Raw genomic sequence first — 25488 nt, forward strand, 5'->3', positions numbered from 1 at the left:
TCGTTTCAGCCTGGTGTAAGTTTCTGTAAAGGCAGATTCTCCTCAACAGTTCAAAAATTGCCTCATACAGGATTTTTCAGAGGTTAGGTGGATAGCTGATTGTGACCTAGCAGTCAGATACCTGAGTTTCGGAGTAGAAATGTTTCTTACTGAGACAGTCTGCTTAGATAATTTGCCATGGAAGAGTAATTTCCCTTAACCCCTTGAAAACACGATTTCCAAAGATTTGAGGTGCTATTGAATCATTCTGTAATGCGACAAATACTGAAGTTAATGGCTGGTGTGAACAAAAATTTCTTGAACAGCTGGCTGTAGTTTAGTTGTTGTCCTTGAATTGTTCAGGTAGCATAAGGTAAAAGTAAAATTTAATAGCCATATTCTTCAGGTGACAATGGATGAGGTGCTCTTTTAATTTATTTTAGAGGGACAAAGTTATTTTGCACTTACTGTGAAATTGCAGAAGATTATGTTTTTAATGAGACTTTTTGGAGGAGTTTTTCTTTTCTAACCCTTATAAGTAAAAAGTAGGAATTCATAGGTTATGTTGACAGAACTGTTAGCATATTTACCTGCTGTCCTTGCTGGTGGTGGTCACTTCAGTATATCTTTTTAGTTCAGCTTTTAACATTGTCTTAAGGTAGATCAAACTCTTCCATCCTGCCTTGAAAAACAAACCCAAACAGCATAAGACAAAAGTAGCACCCTTCCTTCAAACCTGAACAATTTTCTACGCTCTTTGGTGTAATGATGGCAATTTGAATTCACCTTTTAGCTTACAGCAAATCTCTTCTGAACTAAGTGTGTTTTAGCAAGCCTGGGTGTCAATTCTGATCTTGATGGAAGGCTTGGTGATACTCTGATTATGTCTATAAATGTTATTTGTTTTAATAAGCATCACAGACACACATATTGCCCTAACCCTTTTTAGTTTTCTTGATCCTGCTAAGTCAGATACAAACAAAATTTTAGATAGCATAGGTTTAAATGTAGCCTTAAATGAAAATTTATTCTCCTACTTGATAACCCAGAAGTACCTGGTTAGTATGCCAGAGCAAGCTCTGATACCTGTTTTGAGTGCCTTGGCTAATAGAGTGGGAATGATAAATCCTTTTAATAAGACTTGAATTTTTTTTCTCTCCAAATCTCCCAGTGAAGCTAATACCTTACAAACTGAAGACTTGGAAGATGTTGTCTAGAATGGGAATTTGCTGTTGCTCCAACAGTGGCAGGCTGGCAGTGGTGTAGCTAGCATGCACAGCCCACAGGTGTTTCAGACACAAGCAAAGTACGGGTCATGAGAAGGGTGGTGGTAGTGATTGATGGTACTGCATCAGCAGCAGTAATGCCATTACCTTAGCTCTGTGTAGTACTGTATTTCTTTTCACCTGTGCAAATTAAGAAGACGTGAAAGTGAGCCGTTCCAGCTGTGTATTTGCTGCTACTGAGCTCACAGCTGCTGGTGAATAAGATCTATAATCTTATTTTACTGCAGGTTAAACTACTAATCTTTCTCCCAGAAAGAGCCATCTTCTTTTCTGTGGTTCTCCAAGAATAAGGCGCTTGTTTTCAGCACTAAAAGGATTTCCCATAAAGAATATGAGAGGTCTGTTAGTTTTATGCTGGGAAGTCTTCTGTCGTTGGTTATGAGCTTCTCAGGCAGCTTTTATAGAAAAAACACCCAGCTAGTTTCATTATCATGCAGGACTACCTTTGATGTTTCACCATTAAGCTTTCTAGATAATGGAATCAAATCCAAAACCAGAATGATCAGGCACACACTGAATCATCTGGCATTAATTTCCTTTTCCTGGGGGCTGACAGAATATTATTGTTGCCCTTAACTTGAAAAACGGAGAAGTCCCAGGCCTGCTGTGTAGGAGGCCAGCCAGCCATCATCAAAGTAAAGCTCTAGCTATTTATGCACTGAGAAGAATCTCTAAAATTTCATTTGTACATCTGTTGATGGTGTGTTTAAAGTCCCCTAGGCTGAACAGTGGCCCTACATGACTGTTGTGTTACAGTTAACATGAGTTAAACATCAAGGGAAGCTTTGAAGTGGTCACTAAGTGCTTTCAGTGATGGTTTCAAAGGCATGTTGTACAGTACACCCATGCTTCTGTGTATTTAAATGTATGGATATGAAAAGGGCTGTTGTGGAAAAAAAAGTATTCTTCAAGGCTTCTGTTGTACCCAAGTTTTGGTTTGGTTTTTAGTTTGTGTGTTTCCACTGACCAGCATAGCTTACAGTGTTCTTTATGCATTGACCAAAAGCCTGTTGCAAAGAGCTGAAACTTGTGCTTAATTCACGAGGACTGGGCTAGCTTTTGTTAGAGGCACTCCAGAAATTGAACTGGTGTGGGTATCTGTACTTGTTTTCTGCATTTGTACCAAACTAGAACTTCCCAAAGAAGATGTGGATATCTGATGCTGTTCTGAGAGGGCAGAATTTGCCACATCCACGTATGAATGTGTGAGTGAAGCCATAGAAAACAGCTGGCCCTTCTGTGATGTTTCTGTACCAAAGTGTCCAGCATACTGGCCGTAGATAATGGGCAGCTTTTTCAAAATATAGTGATTTCCATGTGTTCGTGAAAAAAAACCCAGGTTCTCTCTTCTTTCCTTGCAGCAGGGGCTAGTTTTACAGAATATTTACTCGACATCTTTTGATGAGCTTGCTACCCTGTTTTCTGATCATCACTGCAACTTAGTAATCCTTAAGTCATAAAGGCCTCTGTGCTATAAGCTTTTGATTCCAGGCATACGGTTTCTGTTCCTGTTGTGTAAAGCTCAGACCTTGATTTAACATGTCCTGCATGTATGTCCTGCAGCGCTCACCTGCAATTACATCATTTCCCTTGCACCCTGAGGGTGTTCTCAACTCATCTTTGGGGTGAGAAGATGTCTGGTGATGCTCACCCATCGTGGGAGAGTTGCTTAACAGAGTGTTGCAACTGGTACAATGTTGCTACAGCCTACAGATCTGTCGGATGGTCCATGCTGCAAGACAGTTGTGAGTGGTGTTCACCTATGAAATTCCTAGTGTGCATGGAGGCAGAAAACAGATGAAGTCAGATAGTTTTGCCTCTTTGCATCTTGGACCCTTGTAGCTCAAAACTGATTTGGTCACGCATCATTTGCCTGCACAGGTCTTAATCTAAACAGCAGAGGGCAGTTTTGCACACACATTTTGTGCAAGCTCATCCTACAAAATCCTGATTTTTAGGATCTTCGTGTCTTGTGAGGTGATGCAATGCAGCATTTTGTTGAGACAGATTTGGTACAGTGTATAAGACAGGCTCAGTGGGGCAGCAGTGGCAAGTGTTTCTACTGATAATACCTAAATTTGGCTTTTTAAATCCTGTGTGTCTGACTTGTTGAGATGACGTGATTAGAAGGATTTCCCTTTTTCTCTCCATCCCTCTACACAAACTAGGTATATAGATAAGCCAGCTGCATTGTACAACTTCAACTCTGCAACAAAATACAATTGAATCCCATTCCCAGGCATGCAAGAGAAGAGTTTTCCCCTGCCCAGCTGCATGAGCTTTGCTAGCTGGAGTGAAAGAAGTGTACCTGTTAACTGAAGTAGGGGTGGAAGTGATGACACATGTAAGGAGAGCCAACTAAAAAAATGAGGGGGCAAGATGTTATAGGTTCGTGACAGGATGCATTTTCAATGCTGGTTGAATTTCAAATAAGGTGGCAAAATCTACTTACCCTGTTGCGATCCTGTAGCTGACATGAAGGGAGCTGATAGGGTCTCCCTCATGCCTTGGAGACAGATATTTGTATTGTAGTGACATCCTGGCTCAAAACTGAATCTTAACTACTTGTACACCTCAGAAGTGATTTTTCTCTGCTTCCTGGTCTGTGTTTGCAGAGGGAAAGTGTATGTTTATGCCATACAAGTAAATGGAAATTTTCCACCCTTGTAACTGTTAGTCAACATTTTTCCAAGCATTCAGCTTGTTCGTTAGAAATTCTTCAAAGTCTGCTTAAAACATGACAAGTATCTAGAGAGAACTGTTTACTAAAAGATACTGTCTCAGCAAGCCATGCTTCTCCTCCTTCCTTAGGTCACTGTCTATGTTACACTCTGTAACATAGCCTGGAAGATACAGAATTTTGCTGTAAGAAAACAATATTTGCCTGTTTTGGCATGTATGTAAAAGAGCATTTCCTGGAATTCTGAAACAACCTGGTTAGCCTCTCTTGTTGTATTTAATATTATTTAATGAGAAAGAATGTACATTCAGTTTTGATGATTAAAATTACAATGATTATTGCATGAATTTGTTCATTATAATGCAATGACTAATTAAATGGAGAAATGGAGAAAAGGGATTCCTGAGCAAGCATGTTCTTTGAGAAACTCTTCGCTGTTGTTTTTAATTGATAGTACACACCTAATCAATTCATAGCAGTATCTCATTATTGGTGGGAACAATTTGATTTTGATGGAAATTTACTTTCACCACACATTGACCTGGTATAATGTAATTGCTTGGTCCTGTAAGTTACGGTGATGAAGACTACCAACTCCTAGAATTAAGGAGGTGGAAGCTTTTGCCTGTATAAAGAAGAGAAGCCCCATCTGACTCCAGGTTACAGCCTCCATGTTTATGGAGTTCTTCTAATTTGAGTGTTTGACATAATGACACTCACCTGAATTTGCATAACCATGAGGGGTTGCTATTTGATTTATGTTTCATTTGGTTTTATCTCTCCATCTGAAGTTTTGAGCTTATGTTAGAAGTTGTCTAACACAGCTCAGGGCCCTTTTTTACTTCTTTGTATTTACTGGCCATTGACACTGGCAGAATTCTTAGCATGAAATTATTATTATTACTTCTGTACCAGCAGAGATGTGTGTGGCACTCTGAAGAATCTGTCAAGACGAAGTCTCTGCTTCTGCAAGCTCACAACCTGCGGTCCTGATCCCGTAATTTACTCTGCATGGTCCTTTCCTCATGGAAACCTAAGCAGTCAAGAGCAGGACATTGGGACAGTGACACAGGAAGGGAGAAGGTAAGGTTTAGGATAGTACGACTGTTTTGGTAGCAATTGGGTGGGTGTTTTATCTGAATTATGTATGAAGCTCTAAAGCTTGCTTCTTTTCTTATGTCACAGTCGTTTCAGAGTAGTTGGCTAATCAGTGGTAGTTACTAGTGTAATCAGGAAAAATCAGACCTCAACCAACCATAGACTTGCCTATAAATCATGAAACCTACTAAAAGAAAAAAGTATTAAAGACACTCTCTCTAACTGAATAGATTTGAAGCACATCTCCCCCGTCCCAGCTGAAATCAAAGAACACGAGCTGTCGAGCACTGGGTTAATTGCTCTGCTGGCAGTCCTGCAGTTCATAGGTGCCTTCTGCATTGTAAATGTAAGAAGCAATCTTTCAAAAATCTAGCTTGCTGTTGGATAGTAACTTTAGAAGGAACTCTGACTGTTCTGTCAAAACTTAGTAATCAGCCCACACTGTAGTGCGTGAAATTTGGTGACACCATCATGCAAATAGGAAAACTGGGTCATAGGTATTAAGCAGGTGTAAGTGAGGGAAATAGCTTAGAAGGCAATGCAGGGAGTCAGTGTCCACTAGATGGTGGATTGCAAACCGTGAAAACTTGACAACCTGATAAAACAGTTGAAAATTTTACAGAGAGAAAGTTGTAGCCCAGTTTTGGACAGCTGCCCCATCCTTAAAAACAATGCAGCCTTCTAAATCATGCTTTTGACCTTCAAAGTCTTGGTGGTTAGAACAGATGTTATCTGTTGGCCATTTGGCTCTGTCCTCCTTTTTCTGCTTTGGAGCTGGTTTCTGGAAAGCTTCTGCCTGGCAGGAGCTGGATATGTGGTAGCCATATATTCAGAAAGTGAGATGATCAGACTGGTGTGTCCTGCCACCCTCAAGAACCAATGGACCATCTGGTTCTTAGTGGAAGCTTGAGCTAACTAACCACTTTGGCACCTTGGCTTCTCTGGGCAACCATGGAAGTAAGTGCTCAGAAGTTATATTGATTTTCTAAAGGGCACAGAGTCCCAGGGATGAACTATATTGATATTGGGGCAGTGCTCTCCCCCTTGTTTATGTCACAAAATGGGAAACAGGGAAAAAAATTGGCTTCTGTGTAGAATCCCTCCCTTCATTTTCATTGTTTCCAGGATAGCGTTAGGACCTTGTCCCAACTGACAAGGTCGGGAGCAGTGTTTTGTCTGCTGCATTGCCCTTGAAGATTTTCAGCAGGCCTGACAATATTTGTCATTAGACTTTAGATCTTTTCGCAGATGGATGTTTCCTATCTTGGGCAGCACATTTTCAAGAAAAATAGTGATCTCACCCTGATTTTAAAGAAAAAAAAAAAGAACCAGATTGCAGTCTGACAGAACCAGCAATGGCTCAGACTCAGGATCCTTTATGGCTTTCCTTTTTTAAAATCTTACTGTTCAAATTCTGCCTCCCCAGCTCCTGATAATGTTGCAGGTGATGTGGGCTTGATCTCGGGGGGTGACAACACAAGCTTTGTTATTGATTGATGAAGAAATAGTTTTGTAAATTCAAAGTATTTGTAGGTCCTCATAGTGTTCAGTCACCAAAGAATTTGTAGAGGCCATCACTCTGGGTTATTGAAGAAATGCTGCTGTAAGAGTAATTCACTGGAGCAGCATAGATTATCTTCATATTGGGGAACTTTACTGCATTTTTCTTTTTTCTTGGAAGACTACATTATATTTGATAATATCAAAGAATGTCATCCTTATTGACATTGCTGCAAATGCAGTACAGCTGTGCTCTTGTGAAGCTTCACAGGACTGGGAGACCAAAGAGACAGAGCTAATGATTAGCTAGACGTACTGTCCTATGCACCACAGCCAATACAGTCTGCTACTAATCATCTTTCATTGCCCATAAGGTGTGAGAGTGGTCATGTATTTCCAGTGGAAAGTGCATGTGCCATGAAGCACATGTGGGCAGTCTTGGATGCCTGATGCAAGGCTTCTGCCATTGCTTCCCAAAATGATGGTCTCTTCTGGCAGTTCAGGCATTTGGGAGTGTTTTTGTTTTCTGGTTAAATATAAGTCTGCTGCATCCAGGATCTTCCAATTTAAAATCTTTCAATGAATGTAAGAATTTCTATACACCAAAGCTCTTTTTTCTTTTTAACTTCCTGTGTGAAGGTCATACAAAAGTATTCATTCACTGCCCTTTGCTAGGCATCTTCTGAAGATCAAGTGCCTGCCTTTTGCTGTCTAAGGGGCTTATTAGCATTTTGACTTTTCTTTTTTAAAGTGTTGAAAGGTTAACGTTTGTATTCTTTTCAGAATACGAAGGAAATGTGTAATTGCAGAGGCACATAACGGAGTCAAATTATCAGAGTTGGCACTGCAGGATAGCACCTGGGCACACAGGTACTGAGGTGTTTGGCAGCATAACTGGGGAGAGCGCATCAGGTCAAGATTCAGGCCTGTCTCCTTGGGACAAGGTAGTGCTCATGCTCCTCCCAGCCCATCATTTTGCCGTAGACATTCATATGACAATTGCAGAAGATGCCCAAGGTGTGGTAACTTTGTGTGCAACAGCAGCAGCAATGGAAGATGAGAATCTGTGGGCCTCAGTGTAAGCGCCAGGTTTATCCCAGCAAAGTCAAGTTTGTCTTAAACTTCCTTTGGGTGGAATTTTTCCATTTTCCCCTTGCCTTCCTACACATGTCTTTTATAGACCAAGTGGTTTTGCAGTTCTCAAGCTTGGCTGTAAAGCACAGGAAGGAAATGAGGCCCCATGTCCAGGTAGCTGCCTTCTGCCCAGGGGCAGGCACCGGTGTGGGAGGCACAGAGAGCCTGCGAAGCCCCATGTGTTTCAGCTTCCCAGAGCCGGTGTCGCTAGATGGCAATGTGGTACTCCTGCAGCTGGAGCTTCTGTAAAATGTCTTCCTTTTTCTGTATTTATCTCTGCCAAACTGATGATTGCACCCACCACCCCGGCAAGAGAACAGAACAAAATCATTTCATAGAACATTACAGCTGTTGTGCCTTTTTCTTTTCTTTCTTTTTTTCCGTTTTCCCCCACAGTTCTTTGTCCTACAGCAGGGTGCAGAGGTTTAAAAACCTTTCTTAATCGCTCTCCTTCTAAAAACAGAGAAAATGCAGCCTCTAGGGAGCAATTAGCTGTGAGAAAAGCATTTCTCAAACAATTGCCAGGAAATATTGTCTTGACCGATATTCCTGATGTAACACTGTCGTTCTCAGTACTGTTATTCTAAGATACTCGACTGCAAAAACAGCAGGGTACAGATCTGTAATGCACAATCTGCAGCTTACCACCTACCTTACCTTTTTATATGCATTTACTTTCAGCTTGTGTCCTTCCCCCCCCCTGCCCCCGGAGCTATTCTGTTTAGGAGAGTGAAGAATTATTTGTGACTTTCCTCTTGTGAGTAGTGTATCAGGCCAAGGCTGTGACAAGGCACGGCTGAAAATTAAGGTTATGCCTCTGCTGCCTGGATTCCTGATTGAAATTCAGTGGCAGTGTGCTGTGGAGGAGATCAGGCTGCATGTTCACAGAAATCCCTTCTAGCCTTAAAGCCTGGCAGCCTGAGAGTACGTGAGGTTGGTGAAGCCTGAATTTCAGTGGGAGCAGCTGGAGAGCAGGTACATGTGAAGCAGGCAGCAGAAATACACTGAGACCAGGGGCTCGACCCTGAAAGCCCACTCCCCATTGTTGTATTCATGGAAGGTGGACTAGGGTTGGGAGAGGTTGGAGGAATGGTGGTAAGCTTCAGGCACTAAAAGCCAGCATTAGCAGTGGCCAGAAACTGCCACTAACTAGCCAGATAGCCATATGTACATGTGTGCATGCCCATTTGTGTGCACAGCCATAGTTTTTACTGTACGGTTCAAATTCTGTCCTTCTTTACATAAATTGATGGAGATCTGAGAAGTGAGCCTCGCTCTGTGGGACAGGGTGTGAACTGAAGCACCTTCTGGAGGACAGACAGCAGTGTAATCCTTTCATTCAACCATGTCTGCAGCTGCTTTTTATAAACTTGGCATAAATACATACTCAGTGAAGCCAGGCCTGTGTAGCTGGAAAATATTTTCCACCATCCAAAAAAACCAGAAGATTGGAAAAAGAGCCCAGAAATTGTGCATAACATGGAATGGCCTCGCTTGTGGTTTTTTTCCATGACTTCCTCAGCTCATTTTTCTACTGCCAATTTTAGAAGCCCATAAGTCATACTTGTTAAACTTTCTCAGTTAAAATGTAACTCTAAGAACAAAGTCATATGATATGTTGCAGCCAAATAATCCTTCCAGAGCCTCTGACTGGAGAAAAAACTACCCTGATCTGGCCAGCTTGCAGTCCCTTATGGGCTTCTGTGTCCCGGGAGAGACAGGGCTGAGGGGGCAGGTTCGCAGCCCAAGGCTCAGCTGCAATGCCTGCATGGGTGACAGCTTCCTGGTGGACTTCAGCAAGCATTTCTCCCTGCTTTTGCCAGGGTGGTCAGGCAAAATTTTCTGCTTCTGCTCTAGAAGGACTTGAAGCAGGAAGCTAAGCAGAGGAGGGAGCAGGGGAGGCAGTACAGAGGCTACTGGGGTTCAGCAGTGGAGGAAGGTGCTGCTGCAGTCATGGGGAAGGAGTTGAGGGGTGAGAAGACAGCATGTTGCCAAAAGCGAAAGTGAATTTGCTGGAGGGTTTGAAACAAGGACATCCTCACTTCACTGCCTTTTTAAGTGTTGAATCAATATGGAAGTACTTGCATGCCAGGAGCAATACTTTTATTTGCCAGTTTTGCTCTCTTTTATAGGGTGATTTTGCTTACACCATGCCCCAGATGATTGTCTTGAAGTGCCATCCCTTGTCCAAGGTCTGCTCTGACCACTTGCAAAGACCAAATCCCCAGTCAGTGCTAGGGGGTCACTCTAAATTTACTAAATTTACTGGGGCAGTAGCCAAGAGCAGAATCTGGCTGTTGGCCCTGCTGGCAGTGGTCCTCCAGCCTGCCTGCACTCCCAGGGCTGGCAGTCCCTGCCTAGGCCCCTGTGACCTGCTGCTGGCTTGGGAAGGCAGGGAGTACCGGTCTCCCACAAGGGCTGCGTTGGGCAGCCTCTGTGCTTAGGGCATGCAAGTACGGCAGGGCATGAGGGACTAGAGCAGGCAGAGGAGAGGCAGGTGAGAGGAGGGAGTGGAACTGTGTGGGGCTTCTCCATCTGCTCCAAGTTCCAGCCCTGCCTCCCACTTGTGCTGAGGCAGAGCAGCATGGAGAATCTCCCTCTGGAAAAAAAAAGAAAGAAAATACCTATGTTTTTTCCCCTAAATACCAGCTTTTGAGTTTGGTTCTGCCCTCAGTGGAAACTGGGAGAGTGTCTGGAGGAAGCTGGGGGAATCACAGTGTTGCGGAGCGGCTGCCAGGAGCAGCGGGCCCCAGAGACCGCCTTTCTGCAGCAGGGTGTAACACCCTCGCAAAGCCTGTGTGGTCTTCACGGGAAAGGAGGAACTGAGCAAACGCACTGGAAACCAGCAAGGGTGTTGTAATGTTTTTTGGACAGCCTGTTTCAAAAGCCAGCGACTGCCTCTCTCTCCCCCCTGGCAGCTGCTTCCCGTGCCATGACATTGAGGGAGGTGGTGGTGACTGATGTAACTGCGGCCGGGGAGAGTCACTTGCCCAATGTGCGGAGGCTGGCTGACTGCCAGAGAAATTTGCTAAGGCTGGGTTTTCTCACAACGGGCTCCCTCTGCACATACCTGTAACTGGGCCAGGTGCTTGGCATGGCCGCCTCCCCAGCCAAGTACACGAGGTGGCAGAGCTACTCAAGCCAGGAAGAGAAGAAGAAGAAGAGAAGGAAGAAAATTTTGTTCTCATCCCACATGAATGCAGACCCAATAACATACCTAGGCATGCATTGTTTTTGTCTCCATGTTGTAATTAATAATGATGTCTGTTTGCTGAAGCCAGCTGTTCTTTGTGCTAATGGCTGGAGGTGTGGGGGAGAGGGTGAGGAGAGGCCTAGCAGTTTTTTTGCTGGATCACCACCTTTAAGTTATTGTGACAGACCTTTAAAAGGATGTCTTTGTATGAACTGGAATATAATGCTAAGCTGGGCTCTTAAATTCCGGCTCTGTTGAGAAAAAAGATCCTTTCATATCGATTGTCATTTTGTATGCAGTTCAGGCACCGACTTGTAGAAAATCTGGGCCAGGAGAGATATCATTAGGTATTTATGGGGGTTTGGTTGGCTCAGCAGTCAGTTTTTCCATTGTCATGCCGTGACAGTAGTGCATTACATACACCCTCAGGAGACATCCTTCTGCTTCCACAACAATAAAGGACTTTTTTTTCTTTTTCTGACTCATCTTCAGCTTGGAAAAAAAAAGGCCAACTACCACCAGTAAATATAATTAGGAACAGGCAGATATACTGTAGGTAGCTTTCAGAGCCCATTGGGATAGTTCCTGTTAAAATATATGCTAGTGTTTGCTTACCCCATGCTTAGACCTCCAGCTGCATTCCTGATTATATTTAAATGTTTTAACATAGCCTGTTGATGTTGTAGGCTGAGGAGCCATTCATTTCTAGTTTGGACCAAGAGAAGGAATATATTTAATGCCGGGATCGTCTTTCATGCACACGCAGGAGCTTTGGCCAGACTCACAAGGAAGAGGAGTACAAATGGCTGTGCTGTACCGGATGTGAGGTCCACTTAGCTCTTCATCCTGCCTCTGACAGGGGCCAGCAGCAGATGCTGGGGGAAAGAGGACAAGAAGCAGAGCAAGTCTAGACTGACTGCCCCAATGTGCCTTCTTGGCTCCCAGCATAGCTATTCTCGTTCACTAAAGGACAGGGGAAGAGGCAGCTACTTCCTTAGTCCTGTTCTCCGGCTTCTTTGGGTCCCTGTTGTGCAGTTGCCCCTGTTTGTTTTGCTTCCCAGATGTGGCTTTGCATGGAATGGAAAGCAGACCCAAGTCTGCTCTGTTTCGCTTTGGATCCACTTGGTCACGTGAGGATCTCTGGGTTAAATGTGTCCTGGCTCCCTCAGTATTTCCCTTATGTAAGTGTGATGGAGCCGGGAGCAGGTGGTGTACATCTGGGCTCTGCTGTCTGCCAGGTGGGTGTTCCCTTACACCACAAGCTGAAGTCCTTGCCATCCCAGTTAGGGGCTGCTGTGTGTGCCATTGGAACACCATGAAGCTGGGACCTGGTCTTTGGGTCCATATTTCATCTCAGGGTGAAGGCTGACACCAGCTACATGACTGTGAGCAGGCCAATTGGGAGATTAGTACAGCTTTGTTTGTTTATTTATTTATTTTAACCTGTGACTAAGATGGGGGAGTATTTGGATGGAGCCACTCCTCCCAGAAATTGCTGTTTATATTTCAGTCTCCTGAGCAGAGTCAGTCATATCTGAAGTGCTCATAGCCCAGCAGTGGTATGTGGGCTCTGCTGTCATGTCCTCATGTAACCTGGCGTTCATGCTGCCGGACAGTGTGGGCTGGTTGTTTGCTCATCCCAAGCACAAATGACCAGAAGTTTTCCTCTGTATTCCTGATTGCTGAGCTCAGAGGGGTGGAGATGGAGTAGAGAAAGAGCAAGCTTTCATCTGGAAGTGGCCAAGTGTTGAGTAGGGCCAAAACTGGGGTTATGCTGAGAGAAAGGAGACAGTGTGGGTGGGGTGATGGCTGTACAGCCGCAGACAATATTGCAGGGCTCACCTGTCCAGCATGTGTTTAGCACAGTCACTTGTAACACTGCTGTGTGTGTAAGCAAGTGAGTACCTGCTGCCATGTGATCAAAAGGAGACATGCTTTTAGAAACATGCGAGGGTGGTGTGAAAAAACAAGTCAGCTGAAGTATCCTTAGCTTGTAGGACACCTGTAGGCTAATAGACACAAATGAAACAATGCACAGAAACTCCTCAAATATCAAGCTGCTGTTTATTTCCATTATCTTTCCCTAATTCCACCTGTATAAACTACTTATTTCAATTCAACACGCTGGCTGTAGACATACCTAATCTCTAGGAGAAGGGCAGAGCCAGTTCAGACAACTTTGATAGAAAATGGTTTCCCGAAGTGACGATCTTGTTCCATGTGGAACGGCAGAGGGCAATACAGAGAACTAGGCAAGAAGAACTTAAAGCTTGGGCTTTAAATAGCAGATGACTAGGTGGCCAGAGAACTAAAGGTATATGGGGGAACAGGATTTTGTATTCTTGAGCCAAGGGAAGTTCCGAGAATCCTGTCCCCATATGTCATCAGTTGCTAAAACAAGTCTTCTGGAAATGTAAAAGTCTGTCTCTCTCCCTTCCTTGCCCCATAGCAATATAAGTAGCACAATTTCATCTGAATTTCGTGATAAATGAGTAATCCTGCCTCCACGGCTGTCTGAGACTTCTGCACCACATCCTTGCTCCAGCTTGTAACGTTAGTGCAGTAGTTTACAATGTCTGGGATAGAGAACATTTCTTCTGTTTAGTGTGCTGTGATATGTTCACAGGGCGCAGTGTTGTCTGTCAGGTGAGAAATGGAGCAAGACTCCTCTTGAGCCTTTGGTCTTGGGCATTTTCTGTTTTAGCACTTCCTTATTCTTCAGCAAGTCACCTGGACAGCTAATGACCAAGGTGAGGCCTGTTAGCCTTTGGTCACCAAACTTAAATCTGGGTTTTTTTTCTGAGCTGATGTTGTAAACAAGGCATACACTAAAACTGTTTTAAGCTGTCATGGCAAGGGCTAGAAAACAGGAAGAAGCCAGTGCCAGCTCAAATGCAGTGTATGCTGTGAGTGGTGCTCTCATTTCCAGCATGGAGCTCTTTGACATCCTAAACAAACAGTTCAGCCATAGCAGTGCAGCAGAAACTCTCCAGAGAATGGGGATTGTGGAAACTTCCCTTGTGTTGGTGGTACTTCCTGGTCAGGGCCCAGCAGCTGTGGGATTGCAGGGAAAGTTTGTGTGGTGCTTGCTTATGTGTTTTGTGAAGGATCTGGAGGCTGCCATTGCCTTCCTGTTTGTGAGCTTCTTAAACTATGTCTTCAGTGGTAAGTAACTGGGGGAGAGGAAAAGCAGCTTTCGAGCCATGTTGAGGTTGACCTTTTTGGGGTGAAGAAAGACCTAGATGTTGGTGGTGCTCAGAGATGCAGACTGAGCCAGGTTTGATCTTGGGAACACCTATGTAAAGATGGGATATTTCTCAAGGAGATAACTGTGTAAAACTGGTGTAAATGAGGCCAGGCTCCTGGGATTCTGTTCTCCAAATATGAGTTTTATATTGAGGTCAGTGGGAAGCAAAGGTGTGTCAGTCTTTGGGTGGATAGGGGTTTTTTTGCCACTGCTTGAGCACAATGGAGAACCTCGGAGAAGTCTTTATAAGTGAGTTGACTACCTGCACCTTGTCTGATTTATGTCCCTCTGTCTTGTGCTGACGCATAGCCAAACATCAGCAGGCTTTCTCGGTGTCTAGTTCACTGCTTCCATGGGGTTGCAACATGCAAACTGTCTTTCAGAGAGAAGGAATGAGGTTAGGAAGAGGAAGCTGTGTGAGCCTTAGTTTGCATTATTGAATCATGCTGGGCTGGGTTTTTGGCAATTCCCTCTTTCAAGGCCCAGAGTTTCAGTGGTTTCAGGTTGCAGACCAGCACAGTATCAGTAAGTCCATTCCTCCATGAAGGTCAGAGTTACTTTCACTCCATCCCTCCCCTTCTCCCTGGGAGAGTAAGGATGTTTAATGACAACAAGGGTTCAGGGTGCAGTCTGAGCAGGAGAAAGCACCTTTGCTTCCTGCCAGTTTCTCGTCCTGCAAGCAGGCAGAGACAGCTGTCTACTTTCCCCACGTAACCACTGGAGTGTCCAGCTGCCCCTACAAGGGTTCGGCTGCCTGTACCTCAAATGGAAGCCAAGGCCAGTTGTGAATGCTTGCGACCTCCTGTGACCGGCCCTTGGCGTAGTTTTCCCTCTGGCCTCACCAGCTCAGGAGGAGCCCCATCCATGATAAATTTTGAGGGTGTGCTTTTACTGACAGTGCCTAGGGAAAACTTGAGGTGTCTGATGACAGTGTATTTCTGTCTTAAAGCTGCTTTGTGGTACTGAAGGACAGTTATTGAAATAAATAAATAAACGTAGCAAAATAAAATTCAGGAAAGAAAACAGCTCAACAGGAAAGTTATGGGCATAGCCATCAGCCTGATTTTATTTGTTTTGGGCTGGGTGACAGTCACAAGTGCAGAATTCAGTGACATTGAAACCTTTCTCTACAGGCGAAGGGACACAAAATGGGATCTAATTTGTTCTTCATGGGGCATCACTTTCTGGTGTTCTTTTTTTTTTATCTGACAAGAACCTGCAGGAAATTTATGTCAATGTCATCAAAGATACATTCTTGTTACTTTCACAACTGTGACCTTGTATCCAGCTAAAAGAGTTATAGCCGGTAACTAGTGAGATGCTCAACTTACGTCCACAGGGCAGATTTTCCAAGCAGCAGCTATGCTGGCAGGGATACCTGCCATGCTGTCCAGCCCCAGTGGTGCCAAGAGATTCTGGGAAAATGCGGGCGGTGACGCCATAGACAAGTAACGATGGAGGTGAATTCCTGGAATAAGCCTACTGAGAGCAGCAGCCCATGGTGCAGCATACCGTGGGATGCACTAATATAGGGACAACTGAAAAGTGGGAGAAAGGATCAGACCTGGCACACCGGCACGTTGCAGTGTCCTGTCCACACAGCAGGCAGCAACCTTACTGAACCGGCCACAGAAAATGGGCTGCTTGGCCAGGAGAGAACAGCTTAGCTATCACAGCTTTTACTTAGAGTTAGCTAGGAGCTGGCCAGGAGCTGGCCAGGCATAAATTGCTTTTACAGTTAGTCCTGCCAGCTGCGCTACCAACAAAGCAAAAATTGTCCGAGGAACAAGTCTCAGGTTCACACACTTAAATGGTACCTGTCATAAGGTTGCTGAACTTCTCACCAGGGCTGGGACTACAATATTTATTGTATTGGCATGCTGTCTTTTCTGTTCGGCTGCCGCATGATTGTATTATATCACGTGCTGTTGACAAGGACTAAACTGTGTATAGAGATAACCGTGACCTTGATCTCTGCATGGTGAAACCAGAGTAAATTACTGTTTATTTCAGTTTAAACAAGCTTAGAATCTGGCCTTCAGATCATGTTATTTCTCTAATTCAACCGGTCGTATTTATAAATTCATGTGATGGTCAAAATGATCCAGTAAATGCCAGCACACAATCCTAGCACTTACAAAACATTGAATTTATATATTGGCACATTTCCTATATGCTGACTGCAGGACAAATAGGTTTCATATTGGGACATCCAAGTTTGTTTCAGCAAAGGTATGCATGACAAAGCCATGTTATAATCTGGGTACTGATTACGGCATTGAAACATGTTGGCTCAGCATGTGGTGGATTTGGATGCATAGATAGATCAACTTTTTAGTGACCTATGGCTTGATTTCAGCATGGAGAAGATTGTCAGCATGTTTGTGCTAATTAAGGAAACAGCATGGGAAACTCCTTTCCACTGCAGATACAGCCAGACCTCAGGAAATGTCATTGCTCCTCAATGTTTTTTGTAACAGGCAGTTTGTCTTGAAGTAGAGAAACAACTTTGTGTCTTAACTGTATTTCTAAACTGCACTGAAGCTTGTTTGGGTCTTGTCCAAGTCTTCCATTTTGACCTGTTTCTGGAGGATGGACTGAACGGTTAGGTTACAAACACATTAGGGGAGTATTTCAGCTGTATTTGGGGCCAGTAGCACAGGCTTAGATTCTCTGCCTTGGTTGGGTTTATTTGTAACATTGACAGTAGCTGAACACTGAGAAATAAACACAAGTTTATATTCATGCTTTGCTGGAAGAACTTTCTTGCTGCTGGAAATAACTCTTTTGCCCAAAACTAACTCTTTTTTTTTTTCATTCAAGCAGTGCTTTGGATATGTTATGCTACTTATACTACATTCCCATGTTCAAGTTCCCAAGAAAGCAGGTTGAAATGTTGCCAACTCTATTAAGTTTTCTGTTACACTGAGTCAGCTGCTGTGATTTTACCTTTGCTCTTGGTCAAAGTAGTACACTCTATTACCTTGTTGTTCTTTTTTTAAACATAAGAAATTGCAATACAAGTGTTTGTTCCATGTGCCTACATTTCCTCCTTCTTCAGTGACAAAAGCAGCACATTGGTTTTGTTATTAATAAGAGAAATATACCTAGAAGCCCTTGATGTTTGGGCTGTGGATTCCCAAGGGATACACAGCCCAAACATAAAGGGCAAATAAAAATGGGAAAAATAAGTGCCTTTATTTGCACTTATGAACAGGGAACTGAAGTAACCGCAATTAAAGGGGTACTTAATTTATTCTTAGTGAAAGGCCAAAGGAAGAAGTCTTCAGTGAGGCTACAAGTAGATCCAGGACCAGCAGATCTCTGTTCTGGAGCTCGCTGGGCCCAGCAGTGCTCAGTCCAGCAACCTGTTCCTGGTGCAAGGTGCTCTCAGAGCTTCTGGCTTTCTGTGCCCTCCCCTTGAATAAGAATTCTTGCTGAATTGACACCTACAGTGAGAGGTTGTGGTGGCTGCTTGTAGTGATCACTGAAGGCCTCTAGAATTGCAGCTTCTGTAAGCAGGGGGTCATGGCAGACGTTCCCCAAGTGCCTGTCCATGGGAAGAGTTTTGCAGCTCTTACAAGTGAGCTGTAACCTGACTTACCTCCCTTGGCATTTTGAAGTCTGGTGAAACATGATGTATAATGACACTTATTCTGCCTTTGCAAGTAGGAGACTGCCTTTATGCCGAAGTGTCTCATTGGCGAACCTCACCTCAGTGCAAAGAGCTTATTCAGATGTAACCGCAAAAATGAGGACTGGCTAAATAATGCCTCTGACTGAAAGGATCCACTGAAGCTCATTATAATGATCTTAATTACTTCCAATTCAGCTGTGTCTGTGATATCAGAGTGCGAAGGTAATTATGGAAATGCTAAATACTATTATTATTTGATATTAGTGACAGGGTGGAGGCGAGACCTGGTGAGTCCTTCCCCCATCTGGCCTAGAGAGGAGATGAGGGTTACCCTTTCCCTCCCCTCCTTTCAAAGCCTGAGAAGGAAGGACTGTGCAGGCAGGGTGGAGCCAAGACTCTGCTCCTTCTTCCAGCTGCAGCAACCTTGACTCTTACTTTGCCTGCTTGGTGTCCAGAGGTGGCTCCTTTCTATGTGCAGCAAACTGGGAGAAAGGAGAAATGCCTCCACACTACCCTTCCTGCCTCCATCTTAGCAGCAAAGGAAGCAAACATCTTCTCTCTCTGTCCCACACTGGTTTTGCTGATCTTTCCCTCAGTTTACTCTATCTTTTCTGTGGCCCTCTGCTACTACCTGATGTTGCTGGATTTTCCTGTCATGCTGTCTTCTTAGCTGTGTGATCTCAGCAGGGCTCCACCAGCTCAAGTGCTCCTTGGCTTGCATGGGGTTTCCATTTCCTCTGCATTGGCGGCTCAGACTCTGAGGACAAGGAGGGGGATGTTCAAACCTGGCTTTTAAGGTGTCTCAAACCAGATGACCTTCTGAGGTCCCTTCCAGCCTCAGTTATTCCTTATTTTAGAGGCCCTGGCTTGCTACTGACATTGTTCTAGCCCGGGAAAGTGCTAACCCTTTGACCCATGAGAAGTTTTTAAGGAAACGGTGATAACTTAACGTGGTTAACAATTTGCTGCCTGACTTTTGTGTAGGGCCCAACAGACTATGTGGTCTGTAGGAACCCTCTGTGCTGTCAGGGTCTGCAAAGCAAAGCTGCAAGCAGCAGCTTTGCCAGCCCTCCCAGAATATGGGTGAAGCAGTGAGAGCACATTCAATTAGCTCTGCTCATTGACCACACCAGCCTGCACTAGGAGAAACCTGTGCGGCGATGAGTCAGACTCAAATGATTACTTGACCCAAAGAAAGGCTTGATGATACACTGAGGCTGGGACACACCAGCAGTGATTATACAATGATTCACTGCCTGTGCTCTGCCATTCAAAACATCCTCTGTGTTGCACAGGCAGGGCCATTCACCAAGGCTTCAATGAGGAAGTGATGTTTGCACCTTTAGCTGCCACCTTCTCACTGAATCTTTCAGCCACTGCCTCTGGTCAGGCTGACATTGGGGAAGTTTGATGGCAGGGGTAGCTCCTGACACTGCCATGTGACTACAGCTGGACACCTCCTGCTGATAATGTTCACCCTAAGAGGGTTTGGCCGAAGTGTAGTGCAGCCAGACATCCCAGTGTCCCCCCATCGCCATCCTGTGGAAGCACATCATTTATGCTAAACTGAAGAGCAGGTGGGAACTCAAAGTTCTTTAATTCTCTGTGCTCCAGCCCGTAATTTGCACATCATTATTCAAAACTCGTAAATTCTTTGCAGAACTATTCCCATTTCCATTTTCCCTGCTGTCAGATATGTGGAGCTCACACAGCCCAGATGCTTCTGTGTTTCTTTTATATAGGGGCACATAGCTTGTCATCTCTTTTCATTTCTCATGCTGCTGTCTATATATCTGTTTTTCCTCTTATACCCACCTTTTTGTCCCTTGCTCTTCCTCTCCTCCAGATTCCTTCCTGCCAGGTGTGGACACTACTCATATGGTTTCACCAGAATGGTTAAAATGGTCTGTGCGCTGCCTACATCTATCTCGTCCTGATAAATGCTTCCCAAAGCACTGAGCAGGGAAGTCCTCAGCACCTGGGAAGCACCATTTTTCCTGACCCAGGAACTGATATTGCTTGTGGCAGTTTATTGGAGGTACTGGTAACATCTGAGGCATGGAAAGTTGACTCATGCTGGCTGGGACTCACAAACGTGTTGGGGCACATGGTTTGTATGGTGCTTTCCCTGCAGCTAAGTTGAGCAACATGTTATTTAACAAGTAAGGCATTACTCAGGGCTCATAGACCTCGTGTTTTGCCGATGACAAAGTTGCAAACTTGAAGTACAACAGTTCTGACGTTTTCTGTGTAGTGTAATGGCCAAGCTTCTGCGGAGTTGTGATCCATCCTCTTAGTGCCTGGACATTTTTCAAATTTCAGTCTTCAGCTGTCATGCCTTCTTGCCAGCGATCCTATATGTCTAAATAACTAGGTGAACTATCTCTGGAAAATAACATATCCAATTATTCGTCCTTTCTTCCTGTGGATGAACTGTCTTCAGATTGTCTTTGAAATGTATTTTAGATACAGTAGTATTATTTGTGTTTGTGTAAGCTTTAGCTGGCTATGGCTTCTCTGTGTGCTCTTGGATATAACTGTGGTTTTAAGTACCCTCCGCTGGTTATTCGTAGCGTGCATTTAGTCATACTAATACCAGTCAACCTGGTATTAGTTCTGCTCTCTAAGTGGATGACTAATACTCTTATAAATAGGAGGAATGTGATCTGAAAGGTCACGTGAATGTTCCCAGTGTGAACATATCCCCAAACTATGAGACTTCTCATTCCAGGCCCATGCAAAAAAGAAAATGCTCATTATTAGGAAGAAGAAAAAGGGTTCAAAACCCATTCAAGCAATTTCTCTGCTTTAACTCAAATAATTTGCAATTGTTTGTAGAGCTTTGCATTGCAAAAGGTTTTTGCAATGCTTGCTTTACTCTGCAATCTCTCCTGACCTACTTGGGAACATAAGAATTACTCCATTGGAGCAGTCCTGATCTCTTTCCTTTGCCAGTGCCCTCCCTTGGAACATAACAGGATCTGAATGTTTCTTAAATAGATATGAGAAACATCTTTTAACTTTCTTCCTAACCTCTTTCACATGGGTTTGGAAAGCAAGATAACTTGGATTCCAAAGAAGATGTGAAGAGTGCACAGTACAGGTGTCTGCACTGCCTGAAAACTGACAGCTTTCCTCACCTCAGTACTGTGGAGAGAAGATGCTGTGCTGCCCAGGCAGTGGAGGAGGAATGAGGGGTTCTTGCTAATGCAGCCTTCCGAGAGGTCAGGTTTTTCTGTTGGAGAATGCAGGAGGTAAAATGCAAGAGATCAGCTGTGCAAGCACCCACGACTTAATTTTTATCAAATGAAAACAAAATATTTGTCTTCTTCTGCTCTTCTGCCCTTGAAAGGTTTAGTTTATATTCACAGGAATGCAAGGCTAAGGAAGGGAGGACTGATGACCTCAGGACATCCAGATTCATTTCATGGTTGTGCCAGACTTGCTAGGGGTATGTCTGTAGCATATGCTTAGCCCAGATTTGGGCCCAGTCTATGATCATGCACTGCCTATTTGGGCAGTTGAAGTCCTCAGCTGGCTTGTGGTACATCCTTGGTCAAGTCTGAGGCCTTCTTTGGCTGGAGCAGCGAGGGAAGGCTCATCATGCTGAGGCTGGGGCAGGAGGGTCCTGCAGAGGCCACATGCCAGGGGCTGGACTGCTGCTGCTGCCACTGTGAAGCCAGCCCACTGAGGCACCTCTTCTGCTTGCTGCAGTCAAAGTGAAGGAAGACCTTCCAGTGGAGAAACAGGCAACTGTGGCGCTATCTTTCCCCCTTGCTACAAGTCAGGTATGCCCAGGTGCTCACCTAGTGGGCTTTGGGCTGGTGGAGCAAAGCAGAGTAAGATGCTCCTGGGGGCAGGCCCAGCTCCTAGCTAGGAGGTGGTGCTGGCTGCATCAACACTTCTCTGCTCAGCCTCTTCAGTATCAGATGTGATGGTTTAAGCCACCTGTCACCAAAGTTAGTTTGACTTTATACTGGAACAAAGTGGAGCCTGCATGAGAGGCTCAGAGTTGTGTCCCGATCAGCAAAGGCAGGTACATTGGGTCACTGGAAAAAGCCTGAGGCACAAGCTTGTGTGGCATGGACCATGTCTGTGCTAATAAACCAGGCAGGGGCAGGAGCTGTGCTTTGCTTTGTGACTAAGTAGTAACATTGGCCATGGTGGGACAGATAAACCCTCTTGCCCTCCAAAACCACGTGGCCACATACAGACTACCTATTGGAAACAGTCCTGGTCCATGCTAACTCCTGGGCTGTGCTTGGGAACAGTTTGGGAGAGTGTGGTTGGCTTGGGCCAAAACTGTACCTATGACTGCACTAAGATCCGGAAGGATGGATGGTTAAGCTCCCCTACTCGTGCCCTGATTCACTGGCTTGATTTTCTGCTCTAGATGCTGCCAGTCTGGCTGGTGTCAGACAAGTTACCTAATGCATGACATAAGGAAGAGAAGACTCTTCCAGCTTCAGTTCTAGCCTTTGACCCTTCAAGCCCTCTCTCACATGGGGATAAGAGTGCATCCGTACCTACAGAGTAAGGGAGACTGCCAGATTTGGATACATTGGGCAAGTGGGGTGTAGTTAAAGTCTAAATTCACTGCAGTGGTTTATAGAAATTTGATTCACTGAAGAGTTGGGTCTGTGGTATATACATGCCATGAAGATGGTATTCCCCATTCACAGACATATTGTAATTTTGTCCATGCTTATTATGCAGTTACAGAAATGCATTAGCATTAAAGTATGTGGGCTAAAAGCAGTAACTTGTGTTCTATATTCTCCTCCTTCCAGCCTTTGTCTTGACTTTAGGTTGCAGATTAGAAAGGATAGCTGAGGATCTGGGTCCTCATAAGAAGTCTATACATAGTCAAGGAGTCCCAGATATTTGATAGACTATATATGATGTTTCTTTCTGAGCACACAACATGTTTCCTTACTTCAGCAGTCTCTGAGGCTTGATTTGAGTGGAAGATAGGACAGGATGCTTGCTGAGAAGTGCATATGCAGGTCTTATGAAACAGTGAGCGTGTCTGTGTGTGCGTGCATTAAAATAACAGGGCAGAGGTGACTGCCATATATTATTTATCTGCTGGCTCAGATTTATCTGCCTGCCTTAGGGATTCCTGGCTCTTATCCCTCAGATTTTGTTCCTAGGAAACATTTCAGTTTGAAGAAGTGTGTTTGCGGATGTTCTCCTATGGCTAGAAGGGCTGAGTTTAAACTGAAATAATTTAACTTGAAATCAAATGTCCCACCCAGTTTATTTTAGGTGTGCCGATATTTGTTTGCTTGTGAGTGCATCTGGATTTCTCTTCTCCCTTGGTCAGCTGCAGAAGCATTTTTCTTATTGATGTCAAGTAGATGGTAGTTGTAAGGGCAGGCCTTGTTTGTGGCTAATGGCCAGCTAACAATAGGTAGTGATAAAAATGTAGAAAAAGTTAGGAAAAAAGGAATGGATAGTATAATTACACCTGATAAAGATCGCAACACTATATGTGATATATACACATTTGAAACCTATATGCATAAATACATAAAACATTCAAGATGTGGAATCGGGTTCTTTCACAGAGCAGCTACAATTACATAAAGAAACTAAAAAGGATTTTTTCATACTGTAGTCCTGGCAATCAGAGCCTCCTCTCTGACTGCACCTGGGAGAAGACTGTGTTAAGTGTGAGCAGAATAAATGATCCGTTCATAAGCAGCATGGCAGACACCTGTGTAGCACCTCACTGCAGCACCTTCCTATGCTGCCTGCATGTCAGGCATCATGACTAGTCAAAAGCAGAACTAATTACAGTACATCTTGAGCAAGATCCTCAGAGGTGACTGTTGGAAAAATGCATCTACATGTTCCAGATAGATCTTTTTTCAGTGCTGTTCAAATCTTGCTCTCTTCACTTGGACAAATGCAGACCTGGTTTTGCACATTGTAGTGTGGTTGCACTTCTGAGCAGGAGCCATTTTGCAAATGAGGAAGAAGCAGCAGCACCTACCCTATTCCTGAGCCACTGTCTCCCTCCAGGGTTCGAGAAAACCAGAAAGCAAGCCCCAAAGCTTTCTCCTTTTCCACTATGACACAACAGAACAAAACAGGATTTCCTTTGAAGCAGTAACAGGACAGGCTTTGCAGCATTCTTACAAGGGCGAATTTAGATGCCAGAGAGTGGAATTTGCAAATGCATTTCCCTTCCTACACCTTTTCTTTTTCATCTCCATAAATCTGTGTCAGTTTCTAAAGAACCTATTTTGGGGGGGAGAAAAGGGGGACAGAACAAGTGATGAGCTATTCAGAGCTAAAAGAAGAGATTCATGCTGCCAGAGGTAAGACTGTAGAAAAATGTGTCAGCGTAGCAGATGATAGTTCTCCTCTCTTAATGCCTCTCCTGAAGCATCAAGGTCTATGTGTTTCTGAAAAGGGCTGTGCATCTCAGAGGTAGTCTATGAACTGCATGTTGAAATGGTTGCCATGGCAGTGACTGAGTATAAGTTAGAGAGCGTGATTAGCCAGAGTTGGCCTAAATAGCTGAAGGGAAGGAAATAAGAAAGAAAGGGATTAAAAAAAGGCCGAGGACTTTCTGTTATTTCTAATACAGATCCATCAGCATTAGACTGTGCCAGGACAAAGAGGCAGTGCTGATGGAGAGGATCTTGCAGAAGCATGCTCCACACCACAGCCCTGGCAGCACAAGCTGCCAGGGGACCTTCTTTCCCTTAACAATGTGCCAGTGCAGCAGCTGCACCTCAGTGAAGGGCCATTAGCAGTCCTGTTAGTGTGGATTTGGTGAAATGGTACTTCTCCAGAGTCGGAGGCAAGGCCAGGGCTTTACTTGGCCTTCAGCAACCCAAAGAGAACAGACACAGCGCTCTCCTGGCTGCTGTGGGGTTTAGCCACATTGGAAATGTGGGAGACTGGCCTGCAGAGAGATTGCAAGGCTTGCCCAAGTGACACAGAAGGCTGATAGCCTGGGTGGGGTGTTCATTGGCAAAATCTCTATCCCTAGAGCCATACCAATTCTTCTAGCCCACTAACCTACATCTGCTTGAAGCATGCCTGTGAAAGGTATCCCATCTTCATTTGGAGCCTGTGAATTAGAGAACACAGCCTTTCTTGTTAATTCACTGCAGTAGCTCGTTAAAAAATAATTGTACCTTATATCTCATTTAAATGTGTATGATATTAACATTCAGCCTCTGGTGCATGCTGTGTTATTCTCTGCTATATGAAAAAAAAAAAAACACTTCTCAAGATCCTGTGGGTTTTTGCAGTGAAGGTTTCTTATGCACTAGAGTCACTTTCAAGCTTGTTTTTTGAAGAAGTGAAGAAGCAGAATTCTTTCTCTCAAAGGATTTTTCTTTTAGATCTTCTCAGGGAAAAGTGGAAGAGTGGGAGACTAAGGTAAAGGTGTCTGAATACCAGGTGCAGATAGAGAAACGTCCTCTCTAGGAGCTGTACAGTGCCATATTAGAGGACCAGATGCCCAGTGTAAAATCAATAAAAGACACTTATGCAAGCAGAGAGCATGCAGCTAGATGTTTGCAGAAGCAGAACGTGTTAGCCTGATTTTCTTCTCTTATAGCTTTCTAAAATAGAGAAGTTTAATTTACATTAGCCTGAAGTGGTTCTGCTCTTAGTCCTTTGAGTGAGATAAGATATGAATCTACTTAGGCCAATCCATAACATATGACCACTTATGAAGGGTATTCTCCTTGCCTCATGTCCTAAGGGATC

The 25488-nt window shown here is 44.2% G+C and overlaps 1 protein-coding gene across 1 annotated transcript in view; it reads left to right on the plus strand.

Annotated features, from left to right (window-relative positions):
• Positions 1-4939: 4939 nt before the first annotated feature.
• Positions 4940-25488, plus strand: part of LOC135411335 (uncharacterized) — a 36437-nt gene continuing 15888 nt past the window's right edge. The window contains exon 1 of the mRNA XM_064648763.1: positions 4940-5028. The gene's annotated coding sequence lies outside the window, so the exon portion shown is untranslated. The remainder of the gene's footprint in view (positions 5029-25488) is intronic.

Source organism: Pseudopipra pipra, chromosome 3 (genome assembly GCF_036250125.1).
Source record: "Pseudopipra pipra isolate bDixPip1 chromosome 3, bDixPip1.hap1, whole genome shotgun sequence".
NCBI lineage: Eukaryota > Metazoa > Chordata > Aves > Passeriformes > Pipridae > Pseudopipra > Pseudopipra pipra.